At 44.3% G+C, this 23297-nt stretch overlaps 1 protein-coding gene across 2 annotated transcripts in view; it reads left to right on the plus strand.

The window, feature by feature from the left end:
• Positions 1 to 21259: 21259 nt before the first annotated feature.
• The window catches only part of ZNF697 (zinc finger protein 697), a 33423-nt gene continuing 31385 nt past the window's right edge, over positions 21260 to 23297 (plus strand). The window contains exon 1 of one of the 2 annotated variants that reach the window (XM_043459475.1): positions 21260 to 21426. The gene's annotated coding sequence lies outside the window, so the exon portion shown is untranslated. The remainder of the gene's footprint in view (positions 21427 to 23297) is intronic. The other variant, XM_043459483.1, reaches the window with a different exon arrangement.

Here is a 23297-nt window from a genome sequence, read left to right on the forward strand (position 1 = left end):
GTTCCCAAGGCCTCCCCAGTCAGTCCCAGGCAAACTAGGGTGATTGGTGACCCCACCAACCTGGCTCCTGGACCCCAGAATGACCCCACTAGAGTAGCTGAACATCATTTAATTGCCCTCAAATCTTCTATGGCAGCTGAGAAGCTAATGCACTCAGTGCACACACAAGACCCTTAATGGGACAGTATTGCTTATCTTTATTGTTGTTGTTATTTAGTCATGTCCGACTCTTTGCGGACCCTATGAACTACAGCCCACCGGGCTCCTCTGTCCATGGAATTTCCCAGGCAAGAATACTGCAGCGGGTTGCCATTTCATTCTCCAGGAGATCTTCCCAACCCAGGAATTGAACTCACGTCTCCTTCATTGGCAGGCAGATTCTATACCACTGAGCCAGCCCATTGCTTATGTTTACATGCCGTCTACTGGCTAGACCTTGAGAATAAAATCAAGAAATTGAGAATTACAAAACACAAAAACTTTGGACCCACAGTCCATTGAAGAGTCTGACCTAAATCTGAAAGAAACAATTCTTCTTGGCCAACATGAAACACATCTATCCAGTTCTTAGCCAGGACTTGAAGAATCTTCAGGTCCAATCATTTGCATAAAAGCAAGACTCCCAGGGAAGTGAGCCAGGTGAGGAGAACAATCACAGATCATCACCAAAGACATTGGCAACAGACAGCCTGAACATCCTGGTGACCCATCACAAGAGATCCTGGAAGGCTCAATTCTTTAGAATGAGTGTCAACCAAGGAGAGAAAATTTTCACTCTAATGCCCTGAAGCTTGAAGTAAACAGGTTGGATTGGCTAAAGTGCATTCAATTAGGAGGTTCATTAACATTAGAATGAAAGCTGTCAAATAATAAAATACTAACTAGCCCATTATTCTCAGATGATACACTGTGAACAGAACTGATTTTAGGTAGTGGTCCTTAAACACAGTAAGATGAAGAACAGTCTGAAGTCAAGGTATTGCAGCAAAAACAAGCAAGCAAAGAACTCCCAAAACAAAAAAACAAAGTCCCCCCCACCCAATACTACTATACTAAACGCTTACTAAACAAATACATCTCTTCTGATACTAGATTTTAGAATAATTGAGAGAAATAATTTTGAATGGAATCGAGAACATTTTTTCCCATGACTTCCTTTTTTTCTGGGAATATTTCACAATTTGGCTCAAAGTCAGTTTAGGAAGCCTTCTTGTTTATGGAATAAGTAGGAGGTGAACTTGAGAACCACTGTTCTAAGGAACAAGTAGAACTCATTAGGACTTGTGCTTTGGCTTGTTTTAGATCTGGTTTCTTAAGTTAAACATTTCCTACCACCATGATCTTTGCTTTGCTCTTCATTTACCTTGCAAATCCTGTTATTTGCAAGCTCAAAGATGTCCAATTTATTGAGCATTTACTGTATGGAATGAGAGCTAGTTTCTCCTTCTTTAGCATGATCCTGTTTACTTACTACCCTAGGCTTCCATTTTTTCCCCCAGGTGGCTACCAGAGGGATCCAGGGTGGTTGTGTATATTCTCTGCAATGCATGGACTTAGTCCCATAGTCAACAAACCTCACTCAGCAACTAGGGAAGTGAATTATCGGCGATGGGGGAGGGGGATAGCAAGGCTGTTGCAAGTAAGCGTCCTATGACTCCAAATGGTGGCTTTGGAAAGAACCATCAGTTCTTCCCTGCTGGGTGGCTTGGCTTACCATCTGGAAAACTGCTTTGCCTAGATCCTATCAAGCTCAGTTACAACCCTTTTGCAGCAGGAAAGGTTTCAGGGAAATGGGTTGATGGTTTCCTACTGTAGACCCATTTGTTCTGGTGTTGGCAACAGGCAAAACTCAGAGCGTGGGCAAAATGTCCCACTATTTGCCCTGGTTAAGCCATATCCACTTTGTCCACCCCCAATATCCAGTCCGCTCTCTTTCTCTATTGGTTTACAACATGAAGGGTGACCTTGGCGAAGTTCTTAACCACTTATTCAATTTCCGTGGAAGTAACATCATCCCACCACACAGGTGTTGATCAGAAGAGGCCACATGCAGGTGGCTTGTAAAAAAGTGTATTGCTCTAAAGTATGTTCATCTTGGTCAATTCTTCCTGGAGGATGAAACAGAGAATTGAACTGAGTTCTGTAAATCTCCATTAGGGGGCGCCCTTTCATTCCAAATTCCCTCAGCTGTTCTAAATTCAGCAGGTTGAATGCCAACGCTTTTTTCTTAGTTTTAAGTGGCAAAGAAATGGAGGTGTACTCATGAGATGTACTCATGCTTCCTCAGTCTAGAAATTGGACACAGTTCTCTTTTAATTTTATGACCAGAAAGAGTCGTTTTTCTTTAGCAAACAATACCCTAGGAAATCTATTGATTTTGAAGCCTATTTTTAATGGGATAATATTACTGCCAACACTGCAGAAAAATAAATGATAAACAACATATTCATATGTATCAACTACAGTAGAGTGTGGTAATGGGGTGCAAGCCACTTGCGGCGGGGGGTGGCAAAGCCACTTGGGCAGAGACAGGAGTAGTTGTTTAAAGTTGATCTTATGTTAGGTGTTGTACAGATGTTATTTCACTTAATCCTCTATAACATGGGTGAGAAAACTATGACCCCAAGGTCATATTCGTCTGGATGACTGGTTTTGTAAGTGAAATGTTTCTGGAACATGGCCGTGCTCATTTGTTTACCAGTTATCTATGTGCCTTCATCGCAGAATGGCAGTGACCATATGGCCCACCGAGTCCGAAATATTTACAATCTGGTTCATTACAGAAAAGGTTTGCTGACTCCTGCTTTATAACCAGGTGAGACGGGAATTTCTGATGAATAAACAGCAACTCAGAAAAATTCAGTCACTAGCCAAATTCACAGTTAGAAAATTACCGAGTTAGACTTTGACTCAAAGTTGACCTTCTGTCCAACGCACTTGCTCTTTCTGCACAACAACCCCGGTGGGTGATCAAGTGCCTACACAGGCCTGGTGTTTCCCACCGTGGATCTCATTTATTATCATGATTTCCAACTGCTCTGTATTGTTTTCCAGGATCTGCACCATCTGATTTCAGCTTGCCTCTCCTGCTTCATCTCCTACCTCTCCCCCAGTGAGCCTCGCTCAAGTGACCTGGTGCCTTCACTGTTTTCCAAACACATCTTTTGCTTCTTCGTTCCATATTTCCATTTCATGATTTCACTACCTCCAAATGAATACCCTCTCTGCCTCTTGAGATCCTGCCTCATCCTTCAGGAATCCTGCCTTGACCGTCTATTCAGAAGTGATCTCTCTTCCAACATGAACAGCAGTTCTGTGTCCTGTTGATTTAGCCCTTATGATCTGCTGCCTTGGATACACTTTGATAGGCCTGTCTTATTTTCTAAAGGAGGTTATAAATCTCCTAAGAGTGAGAACTGTATGCACCCCACCCCCTGGGAGACTGTATCATTCACATAGGGACCATGTAATGGCACGCTCATTGATCCATGAACATTCTTCCACAGACATAAATTCTGTTCACTCTTCCACTCAACTCAGCATGTCACTAAAAGTGCAGTATTGGCATCTGAATATGAGGTGTGAATGTGATAAAGTGAAGAAAACTAGGGAAAGGAAATAAGCAGCTAACCCTTACTTTTTAATCTAGGATCACAGGATGGGGTGTCCCTTCTGGTACCTTTCCTAAGACAACATGGGAAATAGCAGCATGAGGTCTGGAGTCAGACCCTGGATTTGAAATCTGACCCTGTTACTTGTTGTTGGCTGTGTGACATTGGGCAAATTACTGAGCCCTCTGAGCTTCAGTGTCCTCACATTACAATAGGGAAAGCAGTAATGACGAATTGGTTTGCTGTGAGGAATGAAGGGGGGCTTGCCAGGTGGTGCTAGTGGGAGTGTCCGCCTGCCAATGCAGGAGACCACTGGCAGGTGACAGTCCGTATGCTGAAAAGCGAGATACACTTAAAGCTCTCTGCACAGTCTCTGCATGTATGAAGCTCTTAAATTATTCCCAGCCATTGTTTTTCCAAAGCTCTGTCCTTAAATGGGCACCAGATCTCAGCATTTAGGACTGACCCGGTCCTGTTCACCCTACTTCTGTGCATTAGCCATCATCCTGACCAGGTCAACAAACAACACTACAGACTTCAGTTCAGTTCAGTTCAGTCGCTGAGTTGTGTCCAACTCTTTGCGACCCCACAGACAGCACGCCAGGCTTCCCTGTCCATCACCAGCTCCCGGAGTTTACTCAAACTCATGTTCCCTGAGTCGGTGATGCCATCCAACCATCTCATCCTCTGTCGTCTCTTTCTCCTCCTGCCTTCACTCTTTCCCAGCATCAGGGTCTTTTCCAATGAGTCAGTTCTTGTGTATTATATGGCCAAAGTATTGGAGTTTCAGCTTTAGCACCTGTCCTTCTAATGAATATTCAGGACTGATTTCCTTTAGGATGGACTGGTTGGATCTCCTTGCAGTCCAAGGGACTCTCAAGAGTCTTCTCCAACACCACAGTTCAAAAGCATCAATTCTTCGGTGCTCAGCATTCTTGACAGTCCAACTCTCACATCCATACATGACTACTGGCAAAACCATAGCCTTGACTAGATGGACCTTTGTTGGCAAAGTAATGTCTCTGCTTTTTATTTTTTTATTTTTCTATTTTTTTTAAATATTTTATTTCTAAGGGGGGCAGCCTTCGCCTGAAGGGGGGGCTCGGGACGCCGCTCACATTGGGAGACGAGGGGATCCGCCCGGGCCGGCCCTTCAAGCTTCTTATTCCTCCCGCTGGGCTAGAGGCCCCCAGGAAGTGCAGGCAGAGCGCCCAGAGGCTGGAGCAGCCTGCTTCCGGCCGCCGCCGACCCCCCCCACCCCACCCCGCACCGCCCTCTCAGCTTTTTAATATGCTGTCTAGGTTGGTCAGAACTTTTCTTCAAAGGAGCAAGTGTCTTTTAATTTCATGGCTGCAGTCACCATCTGCAGTGATTTTGGAGCCCAAAATACATAAAGTCTCTCACTGTTTCCACTGTTTGCCATGAAGTGATGGGACCAGATACCATGATCTTAGTTTTCTGGATGTTGAGTTTTAAGCCAACTTTTTCACTCTCCTTTTCACTTTCATCAAGAGGCTCTTTAGTTCTTCTTCGCTTTCTGCCATAAGGGTGGTGTCATCTGCTTATCTGAGGTTATTGATATTTCTCCTGGCAATCTTGATTCCAGCTTGTGCTTCTTCCAGCCCAGCATTTCTCACGATGTACTTGGCATATAAGTTAAATAAGCAGGGTGAAAATATACAGCCTTGATTTGGAACCCCTTTCTCGATTTGGGACCAGTCTGTTGTTACACGTCCAGTTCTAACTGTTGCTTCCTGACCTGCATACAGGTTTCTCAAGAGGCAGGTCTGGTGGTCTGGTATTCCCATCTCTTGAAGAATTTTTGAGAGTTTGTTGTAATCCATACAGTCAAAGGCTTTGGCATAGTCAATCAAGCAGACGTTTTTCTGAAACTCTCTTGCTTTTTCTGGAGGAGGCAATGGCACCCCACTCCAGTACTCTTGCCTGGAAACTCCCATGGAAGGAGGAGGCTGTAGTCCATGGGGTCACTAAGAGTTGGGCACGACTGAGCGACTTCACTTTCACTTGTCATTTTCATGCATTGGAGGAGGAAATGGCAACCCACTCCAGTGTTCTTGCCTGGAGAATCCCAGGAACGGGGGAGCCTGGTGGTCTGCCATCTATGGGGTCGCACAGAGTTGGACACGACTGAAGAGACTTAGCAGCAGCAGCAGCTTGCTTTTTCTATGATCCAACAGATGTTTGCAATTTGATCTCTGGTTCCTCTGCCTTTTCTAAAACCAGCTTGAACATCTGGAAGTTCACGGTTCATGTATTGCTGAAGACTGGCTTGGAGAATTTTGAGCATTACTTTGCTAGCGTGTGAGATGAGTAGAATTGTGTAGTAGTGTGAGCATTCTTTGGCATTGCCTTTCTTTGGGATTAGAATAAAAACTGACCTTTTCCAATCCTGTGGCCACTGCTGAGTTTTCCAAATTTGCTGGCGTATTGAGTGCAGCACTTTCATAGCATCATTTGTTAGGATTTGAAATAGCTCAACTGGAATTCCATCACCTCCACCAGCTTTGTTCATAGTGATGCTTCCTAAGGCCCATTTGACTTCACATTCCAGGATGTCTGGCTCTAGGTGAGTGATCATACCATCGTGATTATCTGGGTTGTGAAGATCTTTTTTGTACAGTTCTTCTGTGTATTCTTGCCACCTCTTCTTAATATCTTCTGCTTCTGTTAGGTCCATACCATTTCTGCCCTTTATTGTGCCCATCTTTGCATGAAGTATTCCCTTGGTATCTCTAATTTTCTTGAAGAGATCTCTAGACTTTCCCATTCTATTGTTTTTCTCTATTTTTTGCATTGATCACGGAGGAAGACTTTCTTATCTCTCCTTGCTATTCTTTGGAACTCTGCATTCAAATGGGTGTATCTTTTCTTTTCTCCTCTGCCTTTCACTTCTCTTCTATTCACAGCTATTTGTAAGGCCTCCTCAGACAGCCATTTTGCCTTTTTGCATTTCTTCTTCTTGGGGATGCTCTCGATCCCTGTCTCCTGTACAATCTTACAAACCTCCGTCCATAGTTCTTCAGGCTCTCTGTCTATCAGATCTAGTCCCTTGAATCTATTTGTCACTTTAGCCCTTTGCAGTTTGCGGGGTCGCCAAGAAAGAAGATGATGAATGCCCTACCCACAGCAGCTACATTTTAATAGAGCCATAGGAAGCAGAAACACAGACCCGTCATCTCCTCCCCACTCTCCAAACACCATTTATAGCAGGCATGTGGTTCCAAACTGGAGACAGTTGGGAAAGAGTTGTAGTCTTACAACTTACTAGTTGTAGTCTTACTAGTTGTAGTCTAGTCTGTGCTAGTCTGCTAATATAATGCCTCCGGGTCTCTCACGTAGGGAACTCTCTGTTAACAACAGGTTCCCTTCATCCACCACCTCCAGGACAATCCACTTACTCATTTTTACTCTGTTGTTAACCTGGGGCTCCGGCTTAGCCCTGCCCACCTATTCCTTTCTTCTCTACACTTTCTCAGCTGTTATCAGTTCCACGACACACTTGAGTTTTCAGATTTAAAAACGGACTCTGCTGCAGGATGAGGATTTGGGGTTGATGTAAGCAGTGAACAGAGAGAGAAGTTCCTGGTATTAACCACGGCACTGAATCCGGTCTGAGTCAGTGAACTTGGGCTTTACAGCTCCAGGCTCTTCCCTTTTCTACTTGGTCAGCCAACTTTTCAATAAGGTCCTTGAAAACACCTGGTGTTTTCTGGTGAGCCTGGGGTTTTATTTCTGCTTCTAGTTAAAACTGCATTCTTTGGAACCATCTGAACTCTTAGAATAGTTATTCCCCTGGATTCTTTGCTTTTAAATTCCTTCACATAATATTTATCTCCAGAGACCCCAGCCTGGGATAAATGCTTATTCTGGTTTTCACATGTGTAAACCCAAATATCACAGAGATGTAGCTAAGGGCATAATCCCAACTTACCACCTGGTCAGCATTCCACTCCCCCTCCAAAAAAAAAAAAAAAAATTAGCAGTCTTTTAAGAAAACATTCAGCTATTTATTTAGCTGTGCTGGGTCCTATTGTGGCACATGGAATCTCGCCTGCATCGTCTGGGCTCTTTCGCTGTGGTACACGGCATGGCCTCTCTGCTGTGGCTCACGGACTCAGTCGTTACAATGCGCAGGCTTACTTGCTCCACAGCATGTGGGATCTTAGTTCCCTGAACAGGGATCAAACCCACACCCCCTGCATTGCAAGGCAGAATCTCAACCAGTGGACCACCAAGGAAGTACCCACCCCCCACCGCCTCCGCCAATCTTGATATAAGATGTAATAATAACTCTCCATAACTCTTCCTTTTATTTTTTAATGAGTACACAGGTTGACTAGGTCCTTTTTCAGTTGACGTTTTGAAGCCGTTAAACTGGTTTCTTTGTATCAATGGCCAAAACAAATAATCATGAATAAAATCTCACAGGAAAAAAAAATGTGCATTATTTTCTCTTCAAAGTTAAATCACTTAAACTTTGGACAGACCATGTCGTAGGCAGAAGAACATGCTGGTATCATCCAGACACACAAGACACAACCATCCTGGACAGAATTTCCATTTGCGTGGACCTGACTGGAGTCAAACAGTTCATGGACTGGTGTCAGTAATCTCTATAAATAACTATCGGTGTTAATGATTAAAGGAACCACTACCAAGCCCTTTGGCAATGGATGAAGTGTTTCTGGAAGCAGCCAGAAGAAACAAGCTTATACAGTGCAGGAGAGGGGAACAAAGTTAGCAAAAGAAGAGAGTGTAGGTGAAGTCCTGGACCAGAAAGGATTTCTGGCTGAGAGTAGTCAGGAATTAAGCCAGGAACTTGGTGCAGCTGGAGTACTGACTATAGGTCCAAAAAGAGTTGACTTGGGGGGTCAGGTCCAGCAAGAGGCTTAGTGAGTTTGTGGAGGGGGACTGCCCTCAGCGCCCAGGCACCCGAGGCCAGCCAACATGTAGCTCTGCACTGGGAAAACATGGAAGTGTGAAGTGTTAGTCAATCAGTTGTGTCCGACTCTTTGCGACCCTGTGGACTGTAGCCCACCAGGCTCCTCAGTCCATGAAATTCTCCAGGGAAGAATACTGGAGTGGGTTTCCATGCCCTCCTCCAGGGGATCTTCCCCACCCAGGGATCGAACCTGCAACTCTTGCATCTCCTGCATTGGCAGATGGGTTCTTTACTGCTGATCCACCTGGGATAATTTGCCCCGGTTATACATGCATGCACTTATCTTTAGCTCCTTAAAGTTTCCTTGCATTTTGTTTTCCAAGGAGACATTTGTCCAGGTGTAAGCACTGCAGCAAAGTGTTCCAGGCCCAAGCCTGTCTCACTCAGTCATGTCGAAGAGAAAGAGGTAGGTAGGTAGGTTCTACACCCATCCAGAGATTGTGAACCCACCCAGTACACACTGCCGCAAGGACACTCAGTGGGAAAGGCAGGGAGAAGACAAATGTGGGGCGAGATTCCTCCCACAAGAAGCTTTGAGCTTAGCTACGAAGACAGACCAATGATTTGCGCAAAACAGCTCATGAACCAATGAAAATAGTATAAAATAAAACACAAGTCTTTTGTGGTACAGTCTATCAGAACAGGCATTCACAAGGCTGGAAATATGATAATGGAAGGAGCAAAGAATTTAGAGTAAAAAAAAAAGAAACATCTGCAGAATAAAAGAACGGAGCCTCAGCCAATGAATCGAGGCCTCAAGGCGCAGATCCAGAGCCTGGATAACGTGGTGTTCCTTTAAATCAATATTGTTTAATAGAGGGGTGACAAAAGATGATGCCCATTTCCATCAGCGAAAATGAACTCTCTCTTTAGGCTCAAATGAAGGATTTGTTATTTGCACCAAGTATAGCATAATATTTTACTTATTTGGAATTGTCTTTTGTTTCACAGTTTTTCCAGCATTCAGAACTGGAAAGCGTTAGTCACTCACACTTAGCCATGAGCAGAGAAAACTTACTTGGATATAGTTACACAGACTTGTTCAAGATATGGTTCTAAGAAAATATTTTTCTTAAATCACTGGAAGGGTTGCATAGCATGTGAAAAGTGACTGTTATTTTTAATCTAAATATTTAATTAACTCCATTAGCATTCCAGACTTTAGCAAAGAATGTACTCATGCATCACTTATATAATCTATAATGTGAATATATATACATATATAAGTAAAGTTTTCTTTCTAGTACTTATTTATTGGCTTCACACCAATAAAACATTTACCACATTTCTACAGCTTTTGTTTTCTTTTCATTTTTTCCTTTCCAACCAGATGACTTTTATGTGAAGTATATTAAAGGAATTAAAACATAAATATATATATATTTAAATCTGTTTCCCTGCACAATGTCACATACTTTTGGTTTCAGAATTCAGCTGCCAATTTCAGGTCTTCTTGAAACTAGGGCAGGACTCTGATTACACCAAGAAACGGGCATGTGTAGATCACAGAAAATCTCAGCTAAGATAAATCTGCAGCCCTGGGATTGTTTTTACATTTCTATCCAAAGAAGCTTCCTTTTTGAGTGGGAAGAGAACCAGTTTACATTTCATCACTAGTGTTGAGAGTGTTGGTAGAAACGTGAGTGAAATGGTACAGAATCTCAGGCTTATTCCCAGGATATTTGAGTGCCTCTGTGGATTGAGGCCTGGGGCAGCTGACCCTGCCTTTCTGGCTCTTCATTTGTGATTGTGCTCATGCCACTGAAACTCTAAACCTCATTTTCCTTATCTCTATGGGGATATTAGTATCTACAGAATCTACTTCATTGGGTCCCCTGAAGCTCAACTGAGATAAAAAAATGTGAAAATATTTTTGTAAACTGGACAAAGTTGGCTATAGGTAGGCTGTTATCTTGTGAGAGGGGGAAAGTGTTAGACTGGCAAAGAAGGGCTCCAATGGGAATCCTGACTTATAGCACCCCTCAACGTCTTGCCAACACTTCTCTTGAATGCATGGCTCAGAATATATAAGGTAGTGAGGTATCGCTGAAATGAGTAATGGCTTGGAAGTACGACTCCAGGTCAAGTTTCATCACCTCACTACACTGAGATATATGAATTTGGGTAAATCACTTAATCTTCCTTGTTTCTTTATCTGTAAAAGTAGATGTTTGGACAAAAAAAGCCTTATACATTCTGTAAATATGAAAACCACGCTTTCAGACTTTCTAAGGTATTTGTTGCATCACTGAGTCGTGTCCAACTCTTTTGTGACTCCAGGGACTGTAGCCCACCAGGTTTCTCTGTTAGGATTTGCTGAAACATGCATACTGAAAGGTCAAGGACCTGTCGTCCTCACTGCGGGGTCCTCTGGTGTCATACACTAGGCCTGACACATAGTAGATGCTCAATAAGTAAATGTTGAATATAAGAACGACCATTCAATCACAGTAGTAAGTGATTTTATACTTATTTTAGTGTAACTTTATTCATTTCAACAAAGATGAATGTTTTAGATATAAAACTCCAAATAATTAATAAGGTAATTAATAAATACTTTTCTAAGGCATTACTTAAGTGAATCCATGAATCCAAAAAATGACTCTGATTTTGGTTTGAATAAACAGTGGTCATCCAGCCTTAACCAGGATATAATATTCAATTTCAGGATTTTCCGGAATTTGTCTATGTGATTTCTTCTAGCCCTAATGTGTGAGGTAATGCCAATTTTACTTCTATTCCTCCCTACCCTCATGCCCACCCCCTCATCCTCATTTTTACTTTCCAGGATGCTCTGCAGTAAATGCCAAGTCATTTCTAAGCTCAGAATCTCTGCATATAAGATTTCTTCAACTCTCCCTTCCTCTGTCACCTTATCTAACTCCTACTCCTCTCAGGCTCAGCTTGAAATTTTACCAGAAAATGTTTTCTGACCCCTAAGACTGGGTTGGTAGCACCTTGGATGCTACTGTCTGCATCAGGCTATTTATCACATTAGATTGTCATCACGCCATTAAGGTAAAGGGGATCAGAACACAGACACTGGAGCTTTACTGCTGGGCTTCCTAGCCCACTAACAGGCTGAGGTGGGCAGGGATTGCCTCTTAAACAGCCTCTGTCATAGCGCTGTTGAGCATATTAAATGACTGAAGGAATCGTGTATGGAAGAATATAGAACAAGATTTGGTGCCTAGTATCATATAACATTTGCTGATTCTGGTGTTACATGTTATCTGCTTGGTCAACTTGATCCTACAAGACTCCTCAAGAGTAGGAAGCATGTTTTATTCACTGCTGTACCCTTGCACTGCAAACGTTTCATAAATAATTTTTGAATAAATGGAATTATCTTTTCTGCTTCACTGGAACCATACTGGGGGACCCTCTTACTTGATAAACCTAGTGATGAAGCCACAATGCTTCAAAGAAAAGAGAGGCCCAATGAGTGGAAAGTACCTTTCAAGTCTGCTAATGCTAAAGCAATGCTATTCAAAATAGGATAAAGTTTTTGGTCGCATCATTTAAAAAGCTGTGACTAATGGTAAACTATAGGAAAATTGGCATACCAATGGAAGTGATCATTGATGCTGTTGCGTGTAGACACAGTAAAAGAAAACAAAGCTGTGTAACTCCACTTCCTCCTTCAACCTATAAGGACTGAGCCATTTTCTTTTCAATCTGTCTCACCACCCCAGTGCTGCATCCACAGCCCACATTCTTTAGTCAGCAAGGTTTACAGAGTCATTCAGTGGTAGAATTCTTGCCTGCCACGCAGGAGCCCTGGTTTGATTCTCAGCCAATGAATCATGCTCGTGTTTGGGCTTCCCTGGTGGCTCAGATAGTAAAGAATCCACCCGCAATGTGGGAGACCTGGGTTTGATCCCTGGGTTGGGAAGATCCCCTGGAGAAGGAAATGGCATCCTACTCCAGTATTCTTGCCTAAAGAATCCATGGACAGAGGAGCCTTGTGGGCTACAGTCCAAGGGGTCGCAAAGAGTTGGACATGACTGAGCAACTAACACACACACAGTGTCTGCAGGTCCTGGCTTATGCCTACTTCTTTAGCCTCAATCATCACCTCCTGCAGGACTGTCTGCCCCATCGCCTGTTCTACAGCATCTCCCTCACCTGATGTCCAGCTCCTCATTCAGAAAACCTACTTCTATATCCATTCCTCTGTTGAAGATGTGTACATACATCAGGGGAATAGTTGTTGTTTAGTCATTAAGTGGTGTCCAACTTTTTGTTATCCCATGAACTGCAGCATGCACGACTTGCCTGTCTTCCACTGTCTCCCAGAGTTTGCTCAAGTTCATGTCCATTGAGTCGGTGATACCACCTAAGCACCTCATCCTCGGCAGCCCTCTTCTCCTCCTGCCTTCAATCTCTCCCAGCATCAGGGTCTTTTCCAATGAGATGGCTCTTTGCATCAGGTGGCCAAAGGATTAGAGCTTCAGCTTCAGCATCCATCCTTCCAATGAATATTCAGGGTTGATTTCCTTTAGGATTGACTGGTTTGATCTCCAGTGAAAGATCCAATGGAATAATATGTGGCCAAAGAAAGAAAGAAATTGTGCCATTTACAGTGACATGGATGGGCCCAGAGACTGTCACACAGAGTGAAACAAGTCAGAGGAAAGTAAGTATCGTATACTAACACATATATGTGTAACCTGGAATGATGGTATAGAGGAACTTATCTGAAAAGCAGAAATAGAGAAAAAGGCATAGAGGACAAGCGTGTGGATACCAAGTGGGGAGGGAAGGTGGAGTAGATTGGGAGACTGGGATTGCCATATACACACTATTGATACTATGTATAAAATAGATAACTAATGAGAGTTTCTCTGGTGGATAAGTCAGTAAAGAATCTGCCTGCAATACAGGAGACCCAGGTTCCATCCCTGGGTCAGGAAGATCCCCTGGAGAAGGAAACGGCAACCCACTCCAGTATTCTTGTCTGGAAAATCCATAGAGTATAACAGTCGGACACAACTTGGTGACTAAATCACCACAATGAGAACCTACTCTATACTAATATATAACCTGCTGTATACTAATGTCTAACCTGCTATGTACTAATGTATAACCTGCTGTATACTAATGTATAACCTAGTGTACACTAATGTATAACCTAGTGTACACTAATATATAATCTAGTGTACACGAACGTATAACCTAGTGTATACTAACGTATAACCTACTGTGTACTAACGCATAACCTGCTGTGTACTAATGTATAACCTACTGTGTACTAATGTATAACCTGCTGTGTACTAATGTATAACCTGCTGTATACTGATGTATAACCTACAGTAAAGCACGGGGAACTCTGCTCAGTGCTCTGTGGTGACCTAAGTGGGGAGGAAATCCAAAAAAGAGGGATATATATATACTCCAATCAAAAAAGAATGCCTACCTCTCTTCTTTAAGACTCCACTCTGGTGTCAGCACTGGAAAGCAATCTCTGACAACCGTTTCTCCTGTGCCCCAGTTTGCTATGTGAGCTCAGTCACAGCCATCCTCTCACGTGGGGTCATTTTCCCACCAGACTGCTACCAGGACACGCAGCTTTCATTCTGGTATCACCGGGACCAAGCACTGTGCACGGAAGGGAGAGAACATACACTAACACAAGAAGTGTCCAACCAGTGAATGAACGGACAGACGGATGGATGGAACGGCACTGCCCTCCCCCTCACAGTCTCACTGTCAATGTTCTTATTCTTTCTTCTTGCCTCATGAGGCCTTAAATTCAGTCTCTGAGGTGTACTTCTGAGCAAACTTGGGTAAATGTAGTCTCTCAGAGACTCATTTTCCTTATTTGTGAAACAGAGACAATTTGTGAATCTAAGCAAATAGATGATTCATTGGTTACCACAAGTTCCCCGTAGATGATCACATATCTGCAAATAACAGCTTTGCTTCCGTGTTTTTAATATTCATACCTTTGATTTTTCTTCTCTTGTTGGGTTGCCATAGATTTCCAGTACCAAGTGGAAGAGTAGTAGTGATATTGGGTGGCCTTATTCTGCTTCTCATCTTAGAGAGAGGGTATCTTTCTCCATTCAGTCAAATACAGACTTATTTTAGAAGATTAGTGGGCTAAATATCTTTCTAATCTTTGGCATACATAGGTGACGGAAATCTATACCTTAGTCTGTTTACTATTTATTTTCCTGTGGCTCAAAATTTATTTTACTACTCTCCCCATCCTTCAGGGATAAGGGGTTCCGGGCTATATGGAGCTCAGCAAAACAATGACAACAAACGCAGTCTTCTGCTCATGCTCTGGGGGATAGGGGAATCATGTGCAGGAGGCAGACTATTTGAAAGCCAGCCGCCAGCCCAGCTAATCCTGGTAAAATATGCTCTTCCCTCCACTGCTTTCGATCAGATGGGAAATATTCTCACTTCCCACCCCCCCCCCCCAAATTCTCCTCTAGTGATTAAGATATTCAATATCTGAACACATTAGACTTTAACAAAAGATTCATTTTTATACAAAATACTTTACTAAAAAGTTTACTTTAAAAAAGTGTATTCAACGGGGACTTCCCGGGTGGTCCAATTGTTAAGAATTCACCTTCCAATGCAGGAGACACAGGTTCCATCCCTGGTTGTGGAACTATATCCCGCATTCTATGGAGAAACTAATCGCACATGCCACTATATCCCACACGCCACAGAGCAACTAAGCCTGAGTGTCACAACTAGGCATCTGTGCAGCCAAAAATAAATTTCAGAAAAAGAGAGAGAGAAAAAAGTGCATTAAATGGACTTCTAAGGCATTATACTAGTGAAATAAGTCAGAAAAAGACCAAAACTGTATGATATCACTTATAGGTGGAATTTTAAAATTCAACAAACGTACACACTACTACATATCAAATAGGCAAACAATAAGGACCTACTGTAAAGCACAGGAAATTATACTCACTATCTTGTATTAACTTAGAAAAGAGTCTGAAAAAGAATATATAGATACAGTCATATAAATATATGACTGAATCACTTTGCTGTGTACTTGAAATTAGCACAAGATTGTAAATTAACTATATTTCAATTAAACAAGAACAAACAAAAATATAGCAAACTAGTGAATCCCAGGGACTGGGGAAACTGGTGGGCTGCCGTCTATGGGGTCCCACAGAGTCGGACACGACTGAAGTGACTTAGCAGCAGCAGTGAATACAACAAAGAACTGACAGATATAGAGAACTGGTGGTTACCAGTAGGGAGAGGAAAGGGGGGAGGGGCAAGATAGAGAGAGATAGGGATTAAGAAATACAAACTATTATGTATAAAATAAGCCTACAAGGATATATTGTACAACACAGGGAATATAACCAATATTTTATGATAACTATAATGGAATATAACCTTTAAAAGTCACTACATTGTATACCTATAAGTCATATAACATTGAACAGCAACTATATTTCCATTTTAAAAAGGTGTATCTAAGAGAGGTTGCCCACAAGTGAACACGGATACTCCTCTCAGTTGCTTAAAAAATATTTATTAAATGTGCTCCACAGATATCTCTTCTGCTCCAAAAGCTGAGTACTGTGCTAGATTCTTGGGACAAAACTATGAATAAGACAGATATAGAACTTACTGTCATGGAGTTAGTAGGCTATTTGCAGGAGAGAAGGGAAACAGGGAAAACAAAGGATAAAATGTTTCAAATATGAAGAGAATAAAAGACTAACAGAGAAGATGGGGAGAGTGTTTTAGATAGAGTGGTCAGAGAAAGTCTCTATAATGAAGCGACATTTAGGTTTAGGATGAGAGAGAGCGCCCCTCAGAAAGGTTGCTACAGGAGTTGGGGCTGACTTTAGGCAAAAAACCACTAACAAGCAAATCAGTCTAAAGAATAACTGTAAGAATTGGAATTTTTTTTTTTTTTTTTTTAACAAAAGAACCAGTAGAATGAGGAAAATATGACCGAGTTCTCCCAACAGTCAGGCACGGACCGATCCACGTGTCTGTGTCATTTCAATCCTAGAAGGAGGCCAGTTTATCATACGGCCTGGATGATGGGACTAGAGAGTTGGCACTGTCAACATCAGGGGGTCTGCCGAGAGCACTTCATCGACAGTGTCGCCCTGTGAGTCTACCCCTTTCCTCTTCTCTCCTCTTTCCTGAGAATTTCCACCATGAGAAACACCGAGAAGCAGCCAGAATCTCCGCGTCAGAATTATTTCTCTTGAAACCGGCAGAAATCCAATTCGATTAGATAAATAATCACATTATGTTGTGTGTGTGTGTGTGTGGGGGGTGGATTTAGTCATTCTTGTAACTGAGAAGAACAGGGATAGATTAGGAAAGACTGAATAGAAGACCTCAAATAAATACTGTTTCCTCCCTCTTTCTGCTTTTCTTTGTCTTGACTCCACTTTCACTCCACTCCAGCATCTCCAGTTGGCGTCGTCTTTTCAATTAGCAATTCCAACAGGGAATGAGGGCTTCTTTAACCTTAGCGTCAGGGTCACATGCCCATGTCTGACCCCACTGCTGGTCTGGGATGCGGGAGATGCTGACTGGCAGGCCTGGGTTACAGACGCAGACCTGGAACTGAGGATGAAGAGACAGGGGTGGGGGAAGGGTGACAGCCTCTTACAGACAAATCTACAGTTCTTTGATCAGTTCAGCTATTTTCACTTTAACGATCAAGAAAGATTCTTATTGACTGTTTTCCTATGTGACCACAACTGCAATGGGAATTGAGGAGAGTTCCCCATTTTGGGACCACACTACTTTAAGCTCCCACTTACTAATGAAGTTCAGTGGTGTGGAGTTCTGCTGCACTCTAAACATTGACCTGCGGGGCTCAGTCTTTAAGGAAAGATTTTAGCGCTGATTCACCTTTCAGTCTTCAGCCTAATGACTGCCATCTTGACCTCTGCCTAGGGTGAATTTGAAGCAATGAACTGGGGGTGAAGAAGACTAAAGATTGGCCTCTTGAAGCGAGACTGTGTTCTAGTGTATAGCTCCTTTAATTAGGGTGACCTGTTTTAGAGCTGTCACTCCAGTGTAATTATTAATAGCACCCCTACTCACACTCAAAATTGTTCCATTTGGATGATAAATTATATGGTCACCCTACTTAAAATGGGGTTATTTCTTCCCTTTCTCAGACAGGAATGGCACAGTAGGAGGAGTCTGATATAGACTCTGCAAACAGTCTTTCCATTATCAGGGTTTTGTTTTTGCTTTTTAACCTTCAAGCCTTTGCTGTCACTCTGGAAGGAGCAGAGAATTTCATTTGCCCAACCTGGCATGGCTCAATACATCTGATTCTGGACCATTTAAGTTTCCTGGCTAGAGGCAGAAAAAGCATCTTTTAGTCAGACTGTAATTTCTTCCTCATTGCTTCTACATAAACCCAGGTTCAATATCAGCATGTCTGTTTCTTTAGAACATTTATAAAAACTACAGGGAGCCCAAATCTTTGAAAACCCTGACATATGTCAATCAAGACCTCTAAAACTCCTCCCTTGCAATGCTGGGGTCTGAGACCTTTCACTCAGTTTTTTGATTACCATATCACAAGTACTTCCAATTCTCCAGCCCAGTACAGAGGGGTCCTTTCCACTGCCACCCTTCCTCAACTTAGCCAATTGCACATTTAAGAATCTGCATCACAATACCCCATGACCAGCTAGCTCTATAGAACTCTCTTGGCAGTAAGAGACAGGACTTAACTCAAAATAACATAAGCCCAAAGAAAATGTTTTGGCTCATGTAACTAAAAAGTCTAGGAGTATTTTGGCTTCAGGCATAATCAACAATAGCATAAGGTTTTGCTTGTGATAGTATTCCCCACCCCCCCCCCCACACACATCTTTTTTCAGCTCTGCTTCTTCCCTTAGTTTATCCCTTCCACAGCAACAGAACAGATTCATTGGCACGTGTTGATCTTGTATCCACCATGATCTGCCACTCTCTAAACCACAATGACTAAAGGTTGGGAAGGGAATTATTTTCCCAAAGTTGCTGTTATCAAAAAAGGGAGATGGATGTTCTCAAGGGTAAGAAAAACAATAGTGGTCCACCTTATACTTGAAAGCTTAAAAAATGTAGGTGCAATTTCCCATTTTGAGGTGATGATGAGAACAGTTATCTAGTCTATGTCAAAGTAAAGTCAAAAAGAAAAAAAAAGCAAGAGTAAAATATTTGCTTACTTTACTAATGAAATAATACCCAAACCCACAGTCTTAAAATCTTAGACTTTTCTGAAGTTGCTGAGTGCTTTTGGAACTTGTCATCGAATTGGAGAACTTGACTTCCATCCTCTAACAGCTGTGAAGCCCTTCTTCCCCACTTTATCGGATTATCTATTGCCTTCCCCTGAGGACCAGGAGTGTGGGGGAGGGCCAATGACGAGGGAGAAAGGAATGTCATTTCTGTCTGGTCTCAGACTCTGCATATTTTTGCTGGGAATGTGCAGTTTATTAATTGCAACCTCAATATCTTCAGCAATGATCCGTAACAGGAATTAGTTAATTCAACAAGTATTTGTTGAATGCCTAATCCCTTACCCTTTCTCTCTTTTCTGTCTTCACCCTCTGTCTCCTAGTCCTTTCCCATCAGCATTTAAACATCCCCAAGGATCTCTCTTCTTAAAAACCAAATAAAACTCCTACAAACAGAGAATCCTCCTTAGATCCTACTTCCTTCCCAGCTACCCCTACCCTCTACACAACCAAATTTCACATACTAAGCATCCCGATGTACTATCTGCATTTTCTTATCTCCCATTCCCTCTTCTGGTCACTCCTGTCCTACTCCTGTACTCACTGGAACAAAAGAGTTTATGGAAAGAGCACCACTTTTTGGGAACACAGACATCTTTGTTAAATACTGTGGTAATTGTCTGTGTGATGTTAATTAGAGTGAGCTTCTTGAGGGTAAGACGCGAGTGCATGCATGCTCAGTGGATCAGTTGTGTCCAACCCTTTTCGACGCTATGGACTGCAGCCCACCAGGCTCCTCTGTCCATGGAATATTCCAGGCAAGAGTACTGGAGTTGGATGTCATTTCCAACTCCAGGGGATCTTCCCGATCGATCCAGGGATCAAATCTACGTCTTCTGCATTGGCACGTGTATTCTTTAACACTGCCCACCTGGGAAGCCAGAGGGTAAGATATAGCTTGTAGTTAAGTTACTCAGTAGATATCTTACTGTTGAATGTTATCAGTTGTCTACTCTAGGTATAGTGACTAGTAAGAGTTACACTGATCTTTGTTAAAGTAATGAATTAACTTAGGTTGGCAAAATAAAATGAGGAGCAGGTTTGATATGGGATATAGTGAAGTTTCAGGTATAATGAGCTGAAGTTAGAGATGTAGAAGGAGGAGGGTACCATATTAGAAGCATGGCAGAAAACAGCCTCAACCAAGGCCTGGTAGATAATGTTAAATGCTACAAGCGAGTATATAATTTTTTCCCCCAAGCTGAACCCTAGAAAAAGTCGACAGATTTGCCAAACCATCATCACCAATTAATCTTTTGGAAGAGGGGCACGCTTTCACTGGAATGTTACCAGACTGCAAACCATTAAGAAGTAGTCATTTGTAGGGAATGGAAAATTCGAGGATCACAGCACCGCTCATTTAGGTGGACAATGACACAGGGCCATGCAACAGGAACTCCTGGAAGGGAAGCAAGCATACCTTTGTGCTTCTCATCAATTCTACACCTTAAATTAATCCAGCCCGTTCCATGCCTGAGGTTAGTCATGTAGTCTCTAAGTGGCCTTTCCTTCCCATGAGGGTCGGGGGAACTACACAGGAATTTGTGGAGGATGTTACAGACTCTTAATAGTCTGAAAGCAGAGTTCCTCTGTTGTAGCCAACCTCTCCTTCCCTAACCCCTTCACAGGCTCTACAGTGGCCACCATGTCCGTTTTGTAGAACCCAGGAAACTGAATCCTAAAAGGTGACAGGAAAAGATAGGCAGAGAGTCCAGCAAGTTCCTCATTCAAGAGCACATGGGTTTTTACGTGTCTTATAGTTAATTCATGTAGTTTGCTTTCAATCTCTTAGTTGAATTACTTTTCTTGAAAAGATGCCTGGGACAAGACCAACATCGCAGGGAGGAATGCCACTGGGTCAGGATCTGGGAACAATCAGCTCTTCTGGTTTTAAGGATGAAGCGCCAAGATCTTAAGGAATTTAAATTCCTGGTGAGCAGTCAACTTCGTTCATTCGCCCCCAGCAGCATTCCGGTGACTTAAAACAGAAAAAAGAAAATCTATTAAAAAAAACCGAGCTGACCTAAAGCGAACCCATCCCCAACTTCTTCATTTCTAGAAAAAAAAAAAAAAAAAAAAAAAGGGCCTCTCCCATCGCAGTCCCCCCGCACACAGCGACAGATCAGCGGCAGGACTCTATTCAGTAGGGACTAGGGCGCCCGGCGCCCACCCGAGCCGCGGGCCAGGCGCTAGTCGCAGGGCGGGGCCCAGGGTCCCACCCGCCCGCCGCTCCCTTCCCGGGAGCGCTGCGGGGAAGGCGGTAGCGCGTCTCCTCCAGGCCCGGGGTCCTAGTCTGGCCGGGGCTGCCTCCTGGGCGCCCGCTGCCATGGTGGCAGGAAGTCCCCGGGAACTACAAATCGAGGCATGCTGGGAACATTCCCCCGCTCCTCCCAGGAAATGTCCTTTGTCCAGCCCTACAGGAAGCCCCAGTGAGGAGTCAGCCGGGCAACCAGCCAGTCTGCCAGCCAGCCCGCGGCCGCTGCAGCCGCCGCCGCCGCCGCCGCCGCAGCACAAGGGCAGTCGCGCCGCGGCGCGGGGCTTGGGCCCGGGCACGGTGCCCTCGCCCCTTGCCGCGCCCGCCGCCGCGCAGGTAGGAGCGTGGCTGCCGCTGGGCTCCCACGCCGCCCGGGGATGGGGCTGATCGGGACCCGACCGGACTGCTACGGGGATGGGGCGTGCGCCCCGGAGCGGGTGGCCGTGCCGCTGGGCGAACTTGTACCGTTGTCTGTTCCCCCGGGGCGCAGGAGCCCCGGGGCTGTGGGCGCGGGGTGGGGGTGTACTTACGGCCCCCCCAAGCCGGGACCAGGCTCCTTTCGGGGTCTGTGGCGACGGGCGGGGAGAATAAGGCTGAGTAGCGAGGGAGGAGGCAGCGTTTGGAGAGGCAGTCAGACCGTCCCGCCGACCACCGAAGGGGGCATCCGAGACCCTCGGAAAAAAAAACGAAGCCCAGGGAGGAGCTTGGGAGGCAAGGAGAAGGTGAAGGGCTTTGTGTGCGGCTGCGGACGGGGACCGACTGCACCCCCCTCGCCCTGTCTCCCCGCGCCCCCAGCCCCACTTGGGGCTGTGGACAGTGGGGATGGGGGACTCCGAGGAGGGCCAGCGGGTCATCTCGGGTCCTTGTGAAACGTGTGCTCCGTTTTCCTCTCGGCTGCATTCTATCCTGACTCGGAGCAGCGGCTTGGGCTGCCATCAGACGGGACAAATGGCACAATGGGGATGAGAGGGTAGATGGGGCAGCAGCAGCCCGCCGTCCTGGGAGTGGTCGCCGCCGTTTAGCTCCGGTAGGCTTCGCACCCCGAAACGCCCATGTCGCCGGTGTGGCCAGACTGGTACCCTCACCCGGGGGGAATGCCGAGACGAAGGACTGTCAGTGGAGGCACCGGGTGAAGCGTGATGGGAGGAGAGGACGAGTAAGAGGTGGAGGGGGAGAGTCAGCGCAACAGGGAGTCAGCTGAGTGTACCTGATGGCCACGTTTCGAGAATCAGATGGCCACTTCCTCTGGGACTTTCCGATTTTCCTTTTTCCTAACCGCCCCGGCCTTACCCAAATAATGAATCACCCACCCTTTCCTACGTGAGCTGGATTCAATCTGGTGGTGTTTCTCTTTGCTCTGATAGCTGGCCTAGTGTCCTTTACCTGTAGGTTGACTTGAATACTCTGCATCCCCGATGGCGTTATCCTCCTCTCCTGGGACTCAGGGTGTGGTGAAGGCGGTTGGATAATGGCTACTGTGATGGATGAGTGGGCAACTTTAAACACAGCCCAGGTGTTACTGCTGTGTAGATGAACTCCCTCTCCTAAACAGCCCGTTTCTCCTTTCTGCCCCCACCCTCGCCCCCTACTTATGTGTAGTTTACTGCTCCACAAGTATTTTTACCCTCTGAGCCACCAGGAAAGCCCAAGAATACTGGAGTGGGTAGCCTATCCCTTCTCCAGCAGATCTTCCCGACCCAGGAATCGAACCGGGGTCTCCTGCATTTCCGGCGGCTTTACCTGTTCCGCTACCAGGGAAGCCTTCTTCTCTTAAGCCAACATAGGGATATTATTTAATGTGGCATATGTTTTAAGAGCCAAATGAATCTTGAAAGATGGCATTTGGGTGGTGAGGCAGGAGTATCCAAGGCTTGTGATGATGTGGTAGGCACAAAGCCCTGTCTCCTATATAAATAGCTTGTGGGGAAAAACAAAATCTTTTCCACTGGCTTCTCTAGAAGAGATGAGGCATCTGGAGTGACTTAAGAATGGAGTGAGGAAAAACCCAGCTGTTGAGGCTGAGGACATGAGGATGGAGAAATAAAGAGAACATGCTCTGTGAATTCAGAAGATTTCCAATTGGAGCATATTGGCTGTGTGTGTGCGTGTTGGACGTGGAGGTTATCGTTGGGGGAAATTTGATATTCAAAGTTTAGCTGGGCCCCAAGAAGAATATGATGACACCATAGTGGACAAAGGTCATAAAT

The sequence above is a fragment of the Cervus canadensis genome, chromosome 2 (assembly GCF_019320065.1).
Source record: "Cervus canadensis isolate Bull #8, Minnesota chromosome 2, ASM1932006v1, whole genome shotgun sequence".
In the NCBI taxonomy this organism is placed as follows: Eukaryota; Metazoa; Chordata; class Mammalia; order Artiodactyla; family Cervidae; genus Cervus; species Cervus canadensis.